This window comes from Gopherus evgoodei, chromosome 15 (assembly GCF_007399415.2).
Source record: "Gopherus evgoodei ecotype Sinaloan lineage chromosome 15, rGopEvg1_v1.p, whole genome shotgun sequence".
NCBI classification, from domain to species: Eukaryota; Metazoa; Chordata; order Testudines; family Testudinidae; genus Gopherus; species Gopherus evgoodei.
Genome location: NC_044336.1, coordinates 16,705,888 through 16,720,880, shown reverse-complemented (window position 1 = coordinate 16,720,880; position 14,993 = coordinate 16,705,888). Strand labels below are relative to the sequence as shown.

General features: G+C 42.3%; 1 protein-coding gene across 3 annotated transcripts in view; it reads right to left on the bottom strand.

Moving 5' to 3' along the window:
* Positions 1 to 14,993, bottom strand: part of ABCC3 (ATP binding cassette subfamily C member 3) — an 80,889-nt gene that overhangs the window by 61,533 nt on the left and 4,363 nt on the right. The gene's annotated exons all lie outside the window — the stretch shown is intronic.

Genomic DNA, 14,993 nt, shown 5'->3' with positions numbered 1-14,993 from the left:
ATTTTAATCTATATTGAGCTACTCATCCAGGGTCCCATAGTGCTTTATGACAGGGACATTAAACAATGGAGCAGAAGAATGAGCATAACAGTCAGCACAAAGCTTGGCTGAAAAAAATTAAGAAGGGGAAAAAAATCTGACCCATATACACAGTTCTGTGGGAACTTTCAAGACCACAAATGGTCTTGACCTCTGTTTTAAATCTTACCTATCCTCTGTGCTATGATCCAGCTAATGGATATTAAAAAGGAATCCCTCATGCTGGCTTTAAAACGTTGGCTTCACAGTATGAGAGGTACAGATGTTACCGTAATAATACTCCACCTTATACCTGCAAGGCAAACTTCATATAGCTCAAAACTAGGGGTAATTTAATAATATAACTTGTGATTTAGGCAATTATTTTAATTGAATTCATTCATTAATGTTATTTTCTCACTTTAAAAAAAAAATCTTGAGATAAAGTACTGGAGTACAGGTGGCGTCATGAGAGCCAAAAGGAAATATACATACAAATTCACTGAAACCATTGGAAAGGTGAAGGCCATGGACACAAGCAGAAGATAACCAGCATTCACACAACGGACAAGGTTAATATGTACCACACTATTGACTTGTGTTGGTTATCACTATCTGGTGCGTTATAGAAGGTTAAAGTCAGAGTGGCGGGAGGTTGACACAAGAGGAGAGCAGCAGAGAAAGAGAAAAGGTTAGAAGAAGGGGAAAAGAGAGGAAAGCTGAAAAAGACAGGTGATGGATCTATGGCTCAATAGGTGATATTCATATCCCCAGATAGATCTGGTAGAATTCATCCATTGTACTTTAAATGATGAGGAGACCATTTGCTTAGCTCTGTTGCTGGGTGAATTATATTCTGAAAAGAACATTTATTGCAAATTCTGGCAATTTTTTTTTGCAGTATTTCCCTCCGATATCATCTCACCACCTCTAAAACAGGAAATCTGGCCTTGTGGTCAAGGCACAAGATTGGGACTCAGGAGATCCAGGTTCAATTTCAGGCTCTACCACAGACTTCCTCTCGCACACTTTCTATTTCACATTTCCTCGCCTGTAAAGTGGGGAAAATAATGTTTTCCCTTCGTTCCTTTCCCCCGCCTTCTGTCTATTTAGAAAGTGAGCTCTTCAGGACAGGGACTCTCTCTCTTACTACTTATTTATACAGCACCTAGCACAATGGTATCCAATTTCAGTGGGAGCCTGTGGCCATTACCACAATACAAACGATGATGGTAATTATGCTCAAGATCTCTAGTGAGCTCCTGAGTTCCAGAAGCCCTTTCACCTTTGGGAACAAAATCATTTGCATTCCTAGAAAAAAAAAGTTATTTCACCCTTATATACAGAAGCCACAACGTGCTTCATTGATCCCGAGGTGATTGTTGTCCAACTCACTTCCTGCACCTAATTCTACAAATGAAAGTTTTACCAGGGCAAGCGTAATGACATTATCTGCTTGCAACTGTATCATAGCAACTTTGCTTACCAAAGGTGGGGTCAAAAGGAAACAAGAGTTTGTATTACCACAAGGCTCCCAGACTGTTAATTTTTCGTGTGTGTGTGCACCAGATCTTAGTTTACAAAATACAATGCAGAGTTTGTTCTCTGTGCTAGTGAAGGACAAACATTAAAAACACTGAGTTTTCATTTCTAGAGGTAAAAATATAAGGATTTCCTTAATGGTTTATTTTACAGTGTCAAACTGACCCTAAAAGAGTTTGCAGAGAGAGGACACAACACTGAACCAAATTCTGTCATCAAGAGTCCCACACAGAGTATTGCCAACTCTATGCATTCAACAATCATGGGTCAGACCCCTAAACAATCATGAGATTGGCTTAAACATCATGTTTAAAAAAACCCATAATATTTGTGTTCTTTCTCTTTGCCTTCTGGCGCTGGACCTTTAGGTTACACTGGGGTTGCACTTTCAAGCTTTACTCTGCAATCGTGAGAGTAGGAACTTTAATTTTTTTTTATATGAAAGCTGAGATTCTGCTGTAATCCCAATGCCAGGGATGAGACTTTAAGAAAAGCATAAAGTATCATGAAGCATGCGATAAAACCGTGAGAGCTGGAAATACTGCACATGTGCATTGGGCCAAACTCTGCCCTTGGATGCAAAAAGAAAAAGCCTAAGGACACATGCACAAATACTCAGAGTAATTATTCTAATAGCAGCAGCAATATTGTGGTTTTGAATCACAGGATAGTATTGCCTTGGAGAGAGGGCACTATGGAGCAAACAAACTGATGTAAGATCTTATGAATAAAAATCAAGAGCAAAAACAAAGGGATTTGGGATTCTTTCCAGAAAAGAGTCAAGTCCACGTTACCTCACAGAAAGTGCTGAAGTTACACAAGGCAGAATGAAGAGAAAGACCTCGGTCAACTGTCCTAACCAGGAGCCTGTCCTCTGATACTGTTCTTGGTGGTACAATTGAGCAGGTTGCTCTGCTTTGAGGAATAGAGCAGTTGAAGGAGGGGTGTTGCAAACTGAAAAAATTCCCATCATCCTTCAGCTAAGAGGGGGGCAATCTTGACAGTCAGAACAAGAGTAACTTGGTTAGAAAGAGGACCGGAGAGCTAAAATTACAAAGGTGGCAGTTTCTGCTCCTCTTTATACCTCTTTGCCTACTCCACTGCGCACTGGCATACCTGGGTATCCAGAAGGGAGACAGACTCACGCTCAAGCACAAGATCAAAGGGGACTGTTGGCAAGAAAGTTTCTTAATGTTGCTTGGATTGCAGCAGAAGAGGGAACAGTCAGGCTAACGGATTCACTGCAGTGCTGATGAGATTCAGTCAGGATCTGGTTGAGGCTGTCTTAAATATCACATTAATATGGGTGTTCACTGATGTAGTATCCAAAAGCCACATTCCACTTAAAGTGACTAAGTGCTCATATTCCTTAGTTGCAGTGACAATGTTCAGATGAATGTCAAGTCTTGTGGGCAACGTCTGAAGCAATCAAATCGAGTGGCAGGTTAGAGGTAGATGAAACAGTTTGGCAATGAGTTTATACACTGAGGTTCAGGCACATGGGATGCCTACAGAACAGCTTGAACTAGCTAACTCCAACTGGTATTGCAGCAAAAATCATATGCTCTAAAGGCTAGACTGCAATGCCGATACTCATAAAAATAGGCCCACTGGCCTCAATGGGATTATCTGCTCAAGTAATTGCTCATCAGAAACATCCAGGGCTCCACAATCTGGCCCTAAACCATGATAAACATCACTGAAACACAGTGAAAAGGAGCGTACAAAATATGATTTCAAAAGTTGGCATATGATCCTCTCTCTCACCTGAAAAGTCTTTGCATCTATTTCTTTTTCCTAAGTAGAACTGGCTGCCCTGTCCAATAGGGCTGGCGAAATAGGGAGGGAGGAAAGATGGGATCAGACCATGACCATGAAAGAAAGATAATCCTGTAATGGAAACCAGAGGAAAAGCAGAACTGGTCTGTGAACACTGTCACATTGTTCTGCCACTGAACAAACCACCTCCATGCATGTTATAATTCTTGTGCAATATAAACCCATCAGCTTGAATGGAAGGCTTGTTAAATAGTAACCAATTTTTAGTGTACAAGAAATACAACCACCACAAAAAATATAAGTTTAATTTAGAATTGATCTATAAGCCAGAGTAACTATAAACAGTTCTAACCGTATTGACAATGCCTTGCCTTTCCCTTATCTCTTATAAGATACTTTCTCCATAATGGAACAGTATGTTATTAATAGCACACAGAAGTATATGAGACCCATTGAGTCCATCTCCCTGTGAGAATAAAGGATGTATCAGACATTACACAAACACGATGCTTGAAGTCCAGTGTTGAAGTCCTCATTCAGCTGGAAGTCCTCATCGGCCAACATTATCTAAGAAAATTTAAAAAAGCAGCTAAGTGACGCAGTCTCACTGAAATATGTGTGTATCTAAATCATTTAGGTACTTCTGAAAATGTATCCAATATTCCCTAACACTGGTATAGCAATTTTCAAGTTCAAAGTGCTTTAAAAATATAAATTATATATAATAAATATGACAGAAGATTTTTTGTAAACAATAAGGTGTAGAGATTTTTTGCAGAACAGTATTTTAAAAGGTCTACAGAAAGAGGAGGCATATCTCTGCAGATAACTGATTACAGAGCACTGGGAACTGTTACTAGAAAAACTAGTCAACAACATTAGCGGAAAGAGATGGTGTTAGGATATCAAAGTACAAGCTCAGGGTCTGATCCTGCAGTTGGAGCTACACAGCAGACCCTGGTGCACATACAGAGTTCCCTGGCTCCAACGAGGTTCTACATGAGAGCAACAGTTCAATTGCATGGCGGGAGCCTAAATGCTTTAAAAAAACTAGAGTCTTGAAATATTTGAACTATATGATGATTTTTGTATTTCACTGAAGAGGAGATACCTTGTGCAAAGTGAAATACTGCGGGTCACTAATCAATACACAATTTTGACCAGTTTGTTTACTGAGACAAAAATCAGGAAATGCATATAAAAAGGAAATGCTATATATTAAAAATGAAGCTGGCTGCAATTTTTATTTGAACCTTTTTTTAAAAAATGGTCTTTTTGCAAAACTAAACTTTTTTATGAAAAAATTGTATTATTTTCAACATCAAAACCCAAAATGTCAACATTTTAAATTTGTTTGTGTTTGTTTTTTCTCCATCTTCTTTCCCCTTCTATATTGAATAGGTGATATCCAGGGTTTGGAGGGTTTTTTCCCCATTTCACTCTGTCACGGAGTCACCGGGCGATGCTCTGGAACTGCACCCCACCAAGCCAGTCAGGACTTTGGGGAACCTCCTCTCCCTTGGAGCAGACTTGTTCAGGGCAAGAAGCTCACACAGCTTCACCTCCTGGGTCTCTCCTTGGAGCATTCAGCATCCTCTGCCCCTCCGTGTGCTTCCCACAGCGAATCCACCCCAGCGGGGTCCTGGGGAAGCCACCGGGTCCTGCACCCCACTTTGCAGTCAGACGTGACTCTCAGCCAGCCAGTAAAACAGAGGTTTATTCGATGACAGGAACAGGGTCTAAAACAGAGCTTGTAGATACAGCGAACCGGACCCCTCGGCTGGGTCCATTCTGGGGGGCAGTGAGCCAGACCCCCAGGTCTGCCCTCCACCCTCGACCCCAGCCAGCTCCAGACTAACAACCCCTCCCAGCCCCTCCCCTCTGCTCAGCTCCTTTCCCGGGCCAGGAGGTCACCTGATCCCTTTGTCTCCAACACCTTCAGCTGGCACCTTTGCAGAGGAGGGCCCAGGCCATCAGTTGCTAGGAGACAGAGTGTCAGGCATTTAGGTGCACTGGCCCTTGGCTTTGCCAGATACTTAAGAACTGCCATGGGGACACTGAGGCACCAACACAGTACTCAGAGAAAACATTAGGAACTTTCCCAGATCGTCACACACTCATTTTCTTTCTCTCCCCCATTCTCCCATTTTTCCTTTCCCCACTCTAACTTTTCAGCAGTTTAGGAAGTTTGAAAAATTTACAAAATGGCAAAGAATAAAAAAGAGCCCAATCATCCCTTCATTCAGTTGCATGGGGCTGGCGAGGATGCAGGGGAAACAAACAGACATTTTTAATTCCGAAAGTTTACATTTTTGAAAAAAGATTTTGCAAAAATTTTGGGAAAAAATGAAAAAAATACACATTTTTTTGAAACAAAAATGACTTCAACATTTGAAAAAAAATCATTAAATAGTTTTTCCATTTTCCAACCAATTCTAATAAAAGTGCTATAAGGTGTATTCACTAGCGTCTGAAATGGCTGAGAATGGCATGAATTTTGTTAAGTTGACCTCAGCTCTGATCCTGCAATGAGATCAGTGAGGGGTAGGGTGTCTGCCCATATGGCCCTCCCTGCAGGATCAAGGCCATGACATTCATAAAAAAGAAAAAGATAATTATAAAGATGTCTGGCAGCTGTGACTGCTGCTGTTTCCTTTAGCTCAGCCAAGTAAAGTATAATTGGACATAGGCCCACCATGTACAGTTATATCATCAGGCTAGGAGGGGACAGATTTATAGCCATGAGTAAAAACTCAGCTTTATTGTATTGAGAAATTAAAGATCCGTCTTTCACAGGCTGCCCAGGGGAATTTATTTAGGTTTTTAGACACTGAGGTCTTTTGACTGAATTTTAATACATCACACAAATAGCAAATGGGAAAAAGAGAGAAGTCTCAAACTTTTGTACTGGTGACCCCTTTCACGTAGCAAGCCTTTGAGTGCGACACCCCCTTATAAATTAAAAACACTTTTTTATATATTTAACACCATTATAAATGCTGGGGTCAAAGCAGGGTTTGGGGTGGAGGCTGACAGCTTGCGACCCCCCCTGTAATAACCTCGCAACCACTTCAGGGGTCCTGACCCCCAGTTTGAGAACCCATTTTATATTTTTCTCTGTGGCGATGTAATGAGAAGGAAATCAATTGCTCTGTACACCCACTTCTCAAGTGACTCATCATTTAATCTCAGATATTGTTTCCACAGGAGAGAAAATTTATGAAACTCATACCTTTCGGATGCTTGGGTTTTTACAAACAAACATTCTCAGCATTGCTTAACTTAAGCTGAAAAGCTCACTGTCAGAGCTGGATTAAACTTCATGTCAAAACCTGAAGGAATTAACCTGGGCTTTGAATTTCACTGTGAAAGGGTACGTCCACACTACAGCTTAAAATCGATATTAGTAAAATCGATTTTACGCGTCCACACTAAGGCACATTACTTCGGTGGTGTGTGTCCATGGTCCCAGCGTACCATCGATTTCCGGAGCGGTACACTCTTGGTAGCTCAGTAAAAGAATGGGACCAATAACTTCGATTTCCGTCCACACTAACCCTAAATCGATTTAGTAATATCGATTTTAGGGTTACTCCTTTCGTTTAGCTGGAGTACAGAAATCGATTTTAAGACCCCTTAAAATCGATTTTAAGTGCCTTGTAGTGTGGACGGTTACAGTGTTAAATCGATTTAACGCTGTAGTGTGGACCTGGCCAAAGTCAACTTCCCTGATTGGCTTTAAACCTCAGAGAAAAGTCAGATATGCCTGGGTCCATTACTCTCTCCACTTAGACTCTCCCTCACATAGACCCCTGGTTCCAGAACCTCCATTTTCCCTCTTTAGGCATCTGGTGGGGCTTCTTGTACTATTAACAATTCCCCAAGAAGATTTTTTGGGGAGCGGGGCAATTAGGTAAACTGTCCCCAAATTCACTGTAAGAGCCTTTAAGGGTATAAGCTACCTGACATCTCCCTGCCCCAAGTAGCATCATATCTATTATGATAGATGGTTTCCTGGTAGGAGGTGCTACAGTATTTAGGAATTCTCCTTTCAGGATGTGCTGATGGGAGAGAACAGTGCATGTGGAGAAAGGAACAAAGCCTGAATGCTGCACTGTCTTGGCTCTCTCTTATGCTTGAACACTGAACAGCATCCTAGAAACTCTCCTCTGGTCCTGCTTCTACCTTTGCTCATTCCTTTTACCACAGCCTGGCACTCAAGATGGCCCGAGGCCGTACAGCAGTAAGTGAGGGGTGGTAAAAGTTAGACTAGAATGGGCCCTGTTCACTTGCGCCTGAGAACTGTGACATTTTCAAAGATGGTGCCAAATCGATGCCTATACATTTCTCAGTTTAACTAGACCCAGAGGTGGTATTTTTCCTTACAAAATACAAACAGCAATACCAGAGCAAGATTATCCTTGTCATGATTTAAAAACAAACAAACCTACATTATAATCAAGTGTCATCTTCTTGGGGTCCATTAACTGCCACAGTCAACCAGGGAGTGTCACAACGTCTCATATACTGGAACATTTCTCTGTGCTACATTTCACTTCTGAATCTCCTTCTACAGATGTGAAAATACACATTCGTCCACTGCTGACTGCACATAGAAGGATGCTGATAGGTGCAAGTTATTCTAGATCTAATAGTGCATTTATACTATGCTCATCATCATATTATCGGAGTGCTTAACTGGCATTAGTTGCATTCAGGATATTGGTAACACAACTATCCTTCTAGGGAAGCAAAATATAATAGATTCCAAGACCTGAAGAAACTATTATGACCATGTAGTTTGTCCTCCTGCATAAAATAAGCCACAATAATATAGTTTATGGTGGTTCTTTACTAATAGCATCCACTTTTAGATAAACCAAACTGCTTTTTGTCATCTTTGTTGACACATGGGGATATAAGGATCTTAAGATGCTTTATAAACACTAAAGACCTCTGTGATGTCCTATTGATACATGGGGTAACTGAAGTGCAGAGACCAAGCAGTCTAGCCAACGTCACAGCAGAAGTCTGTCCCTAAAAGTTTTCCTGCTTTAGCCACTAGACTTCCTCTGTTGGAACTAATGTTACAATAACAGTGCAATGGGATAACTTGAAACTTCACAAATTTATTTGGGCTTTAAATAAAAAACTTTTCCACCAGGGACTTTTACACTGTATATTTATTTGTTTAAAATAAACTCACTATAGATGTATTGAACTATATTGGCACTGACTCTGCCAGTACAAAGACTCACCCTGTCCTTGAAATAGCCCACTTCCTCCCCCTCACAAGCCCCCTGCATTGCTTTGAATTGAAAACGAGGTTAAGCGCAACACATAAGTGGCTAAGAGGGGAAATTACTCACATTTGAGGGGGACACTTTGTGCCAAATGACCCATTAGATTTGTTTCTGGAATGACAGAATGAAAGAAAGTCACATGAACCAACTTTGCCCAGTTACACAGAGCGCCTGACTCAGAAAAAAGGGACATCACGCCAACCTGCAGATCATGGAAAGCTTCCACTCTTGTGCCTGGAGCTACGCTAAAGACAAGCGCAGACATCTTGCTCATTTTCCTGTGAATTCAGCATTGCTGCTAGTTAAGTCTTTCTTGCAATTGCATCACTTGAGATTCCCTGGATAAAATAAGATTAGCTCCAAGTGGGATGGGAAAAAATGAGGCATTTGTCAAATGTTAAGGCACAGATTAATTTGGGGAGCACAGAATCGTGCGTTAAATGAGGGTATCGAGAGAGAGGAATAAGCCCTGATCTGATCTCCAAAATGACTAATTCGTTGTTCTCTCATTTGAAACATATCATTTGCCTATCTGTTTGTTTATAAAAACAGACAGCTACTCCTCAAGTCTCCTGGTGCAATTACATTCTATCTATTTTAGGTACTTACATGCCCCCCGCCCCCATTGCCACAGTATCTGAGTGCCTCACAACATCCCTGTCATGAAATGGGGATCAGAGGCACGGAAAGACAAAGTGACTTATCCAAGCTCACACAGGGAACTGAGCTCAGCCTCCCACAGCCCAGGTTGGCACTCTAACCACTAGGCCATCTTTCCTCAGCTAAAAACGAATTATAAGAAACAATGTGCCGTCTGTGATGGGCAGCATCCCAGGACAGTTCTCCCCACACTCGTTAAGCCACCCCCAACCCACCCATCAGCAAGGATTCCTTCGCTCCACTGACCCTCAAGCCAATGCTTGAATAAATGGAAGGCCCTGCTGTGCTCCGAAGGTTCAACTCAGTCAAACCAACCCACAGGGAGATATGTTCAAGAGCCTTTAGGAAGGGTAGGCACAGGGAGTGACCACCGTACCCCTCTGGGGTCTCGCTGAAAGAAATTATCACAGGCACTTAAAAGCAGCTTCATCCACCAGGTTCCATCTCATTGTCCACACTCACAAAACGCTGGTTACATAACTAGTAATGTCAGAATGAGCATCTGCCCCGAGCAGATCATTAGCCAAAAAGCCCACTGCTGACTACTGCGTACTCAGGTCCAAAACCTGACTAACTGGGGACCATGAGTTACAGAGTTGAAGACTTATCTCCAAAAATACCTGGTTTATGCAGAGCTAAAGTAGAGGGACTGCCATAGGAATTGCTCTCTACAACGGCCAAGATCAGGAACATAGAGGGCTTAACAGATTCAACTAAAAATCTACAGTTATAGGCTGAAGACTCAGTGTACATGCCCGTCCCTGCTTGCGCCACTGAACACAACAGGGCTCACATGTTCTGCACTAGCTGAAACACCAGCGTGTCCTCGAAGCAGAGCCAGGAGTCATCTCCTACTTTTTCTCATTCCTTGTACAGTTTGTGTCATGTTCCAATGAAAGAGCAAATAATTTCTAGCTCAAAAGAATTGTTGGCATTCGCCCTCTCCCACAGAAAGAGACAGGACTTTGCTCCTGTTCTTTCTGAGCACCAAAAGGTCTTCTGTCAATACACACATCACCACCTAGTTCTTATATAGTGCTTGTTATCAGTAGATCTCAAAGTTCCCTACAAGGGAGGTCTGTATCATTATTTCAATTTTATAGATGGGGAAATTCAGGAACAGAGAGATGAAGTGACTTGTCCAAGGTCATCTAGTAGGCCAGTGGCACAGCCAAGAATAAAACTCAGGTCTTCATCCACTAGGTCATGCTGCTTCCAATAAGGTAATAATCAACAGGTCATCATGACCATCCTTCTTATCCAGATGCAGGATTATCCCCATAAATATATTCTCTAACGCTTTACTGGAGGGGCTGACAGATCCAGCGAAGTAATAATTGCATCAACATTATGGTCTACATCTCTTGAGTACATGGGTCACATATTGCTTAATTTCCTGTTTGACTGTGCACAGACACGGTAGATGATATATGATGCAATAAAATAGGAGGCAATTTGTGGCCAGTATCATATAGCTGAGATAAGAACTGAGCTATAAAGATATAGTTTGCTATGCTATGAAGGAAGATGAGCACTCATCCCCTTCTTTCCCTTCCCTGAAGATGCAGTCTTCGGCACAGAAAAGTGTGTGGCACTCTGAGAATTAAGCACTGGTGCTTTGCAAAGAAGCAGGTATTAACATTAGTTCCTAATTGTTATCGGATAAAATAGATCTTACATCCTTAAAACACTGGAGCTTTGGATTCATTTAAATTACTGTTTTTAGAAATACTGTCCTCATACATAAATGCACAATATGTTTGTGTCAGTGATTTGAGGGCTATATGGCTAGCGGTCAGAGCAGGTGACTGAAAGCCAGCAAGTCTGGATTTTTTTTCCTTAACTCTGCCATTGACTTGTGTGTCCTGGGGTAAGTCACAATCTCTCTGTGCCTCAGTTTCTCCATTCATAAAATGAGGTTGATAATAATACCTACTCATGTTCATATACTGCTGTGTCTGAGACCAAAGTATTTAAATTATTATTTTGTATGCACAGCACAATTTTTGTCCTTCACTTTCTCCTCCAAAATTGTGATATATAATGCATTTGAAATAGCATGAAGAACAGAAACCACAACCTCTCTGGACAAAGCACAAAAAGGAACTGTTAACTTGCATTCTTTGACACAGCAGGTCATGTAAAGTCACCAGCGAACTGTCCTCCGCATGTTCCTTATTCTTTGGAAAGATGTAAGTGTCACTCATGAGAGCACTGGGCCAAGTTCTGCTCTCAGTTAGTTGTATGCAACTCCCGCTGACCTGGAAAACACTGCTAGCCATTAAAGCACGACACTACTATAATTTCCTTACAATAGACAATGCCATTGGTGCAATACAAATGCCACAAATATAAAGACCGTCCTTGCCTAGGCAGACACATTGAACAGAGATAGGGATTGATTATGATGTACTTGTATTACAGAAGCAATCCGAGGCCCATGTGAAGATAAGAGGCTCAAGTACGGTACCAAAAAAAAAAAAAAAATCACATGAACACAAGGACTTAACAGTGAGGCTAATTAACCACTGGAACAGCTTATCAAGGGATGTTGTGGATTCTCCATCACGAGAAGTCCTTAAACCAAGATTGGAAGTCTGTCTAAAACATGGGAGGGCAAACTATGGCCAGCGAGCCAGATCCGGCCCATCAAGACTTTCAGTCTGGCCTGCGGGATTGCCAGTCCCATGGTGCAGCGGGGCTAAATCAGGCTCCCTGCCTGTCCTGGCCCCGCACCGCTCCCAGAAGTGGCCGACATCATGTCCCTGTGGCCCCTGGAGGAAGGGGGAGCAGAGGGCTCCATGCTGTGCCTTTGCCTGCAGGCACCGCCCCCCGCAGCTGCCACTGGCCGGGAATGGGGAACCGCGGCCAATGGGAGCTTTGGGGGTGGTACCCATAGGCGAGGGCAGCATGCGACGGAGCTGCCTGCCCCACGCCACCACCAGGAGTCACTGCCGGACATGCTGGCCACATCTGGGAGTGGTATGATGCAGGGCCAGGGCAGGCAGGGAGCCTGCCTTAGCTCCATTGCGCACCGCTGCCATCCCAGAGTCACTCGAGGTAAGTGGCGCTGTGCCGGAGCCCATATCTCAAACCCCTCCTGCACCCCAACCCCTTGCCCTGAGCCTCCAAGCCCCTTCCCTGAGCCCTCTGCCATACCCCACACTCCTCCTGCACCCAACCCCTCACCCTGAGCCCCTTCCTGCTCACTGCACGCCTCCCACACCTTGCACTCCCTCCCGCACCCCAACCCCTTGCCCCAGCCCTATATTCATGGCCCTCATGCAATCTCCCCACCCAGATGTGGCCCTCAGGCCAAAAAGTTTGCCTTCCCCGGTCTAAAAGCTGCAGTCTAGCTCAACAAATTACTGGCCTTGATGCAAGAATTACTGGATGAAATTCTTAAGTCTATGTTGTCAAGTATCAGAGGGGTTGCTGTGTTAGTCTGGATCTGTAAAAGTAGCAAAGAATCCTGTGGCACCTTATAGACTAACAGATTTTTTGGAGCATGAGCTTTCGTGGGTGAATAGCCACTTCGTCAGATGGATCTGACGAAGTGGGTATTCACCCACGAAAGCTCATGCTCCAAAACGTCTGTTAGTCTATAAGGTGCCACAGGATTCTTTGCTACTTTTAGTCTATGTTGCGCAGGAGGTCAGACTAATTGATCATAATGGATCCTTCTGGTTTTAAAATCCAAGAAAAAAGATCCCTTGACCACGATCTTATAATATAGGCCCCTGCAAGGAGTTTCACAGGAAGCATGCAGGATGTGTGGGGTTTCTCACAAGCTGAGGGCAGGAGCTGAGGTTTTAAAGGGACATAGAATTAAAAAATAGTGATTCTATTACATCCTTTAGGAATATACAGTGCTGTGGTATTGGTTTATCCACCACCATAAACAAAGAAGAAAACTCTAGTAAGCTCTGTGATAAATTAAAAAGCATTCTTATCCAAACTATCCACACTCCAGCCAAAAGGCAGAAATGAACAGCTGTATTCAAACACGTTTATGTTGTTACATTTGGGATGTGTTTTAAAATGAATACTTAGAACATTCTACCATTTGGGCTGGGGAGAAACAGAGGATCACTTTTAAACTTCTAAGTGCTTTTATTGAATTTTATTTAAAAAAAAACACAACCCATGATTGTTTTCACTGAAAATCAGGAAGACAGATAAGGAAACGATTATAACAGAAGTGTAAAAATACCAAGGGAGATTTTCAGAAGCACCTCAGGGATCTAGAGTGAAATTTTCAAAAGCACTCAGGGGATTTAAGCTCCTAAATCCCACTGGCTTTCAATAAGAATTGGGCACCTACGTCATTTAGGTGCTTTTGAGAACTCTACTCTTAGTGAATGGGACTTGACTTCTAAAGACCTTAGATGCTTTTGAAAATCTTACCCAACATTGTTACCGCATGATTTCTGGTAACCTGGACATGCTAGAACTAAATGAGCACACAACTCAAGGAAGAGAGCAATGATGGCTTTGAATCACATATACATACTCCCCAACCTGGATCTGGCTGTGCACCAGTCCACTCCCCCAGTGTACATAAGAGCAACCGGAAGACTGCTCTAGCTTATGCTATGGGATCCCTAACCATAACCCCTCTTGCTGCCCAGAGGAGATATGTCAAAGGAACTCCGCACCACTGGATGATCTCTGTATGGCTGATCACACTGGTGTTATGGCACTGTGTGCTAGGGTTCAGAATAAAGCAACTGCAGCACAGCCAAAGATCAGGGCCATAATCTTCAAAGATGTGTGCCAACCAAACAAAATAGAAATCTGACAGACAAACAAAACAATGTATCAGAGCCAAGAAAATAATCCTAACAAATTAGAAAAAAAATCATAGATTTTAAGGCCAGAAAGGACCAGCGCAATCCTCAAATCTGATCTCCTGCATAACACAAGTCAGAGAATTCCACCCAATAATTCATGCATCAAACCAGACAGTTTGCTGAGCTACACACTGCATCTTGCAGAAGACATCCAGATTGTAATTTAAGGATTACAGGTAATGGAGCTGCTCACCTAGGGATGCGGTGGATTCTCTAATAGTTACTTTTGAAATGGTTAACTGCTCTCAAAAGCAAAACTCCATGTGTTTATAAAACTTCTCCCCCAGCTCCTGTACTAGTGAGTACACTTATGTGTCACAGTTGTGCATAAAGTATTAATACCACATCTACAGCCTGCATCACTGCCGGTACATTTTACACGTAAATATTGCGGGGCAGGGGAGGACGGGGCTGCACTATTTTCTTAACAAATAGTGTACTGCACAGTTTAGTGTTGTGGACCAATGTCCTCCCGGGAATTGTTAAACAAGAGAATATTTATTTTATATGTAATCAACATTTTAATCAGTGTGGTGAATATTTGCCAAGACATATTATACTGTTTTCACTTGTATTTGTTTATAAGGGATTACACTAGTAGTAAGAGACAGTGGAAATCTGATTGAACAGGTATTCTCTGTTACTAGCAAGACATAATTCCCCATATCTACAAAAGATGTATTTGACAGTGAACTGAACATAGACAAAAGCACAGAAATCTCATTTTCAAAGTGACTTAGGGCCAGATTTTAAAGATATTTATGTGCTTAAGAGCACAGATAGGCACCTACTGGGATTTTCAAAAGCACCTAAGAGTTCCACTCATTTTGGGGAGGTT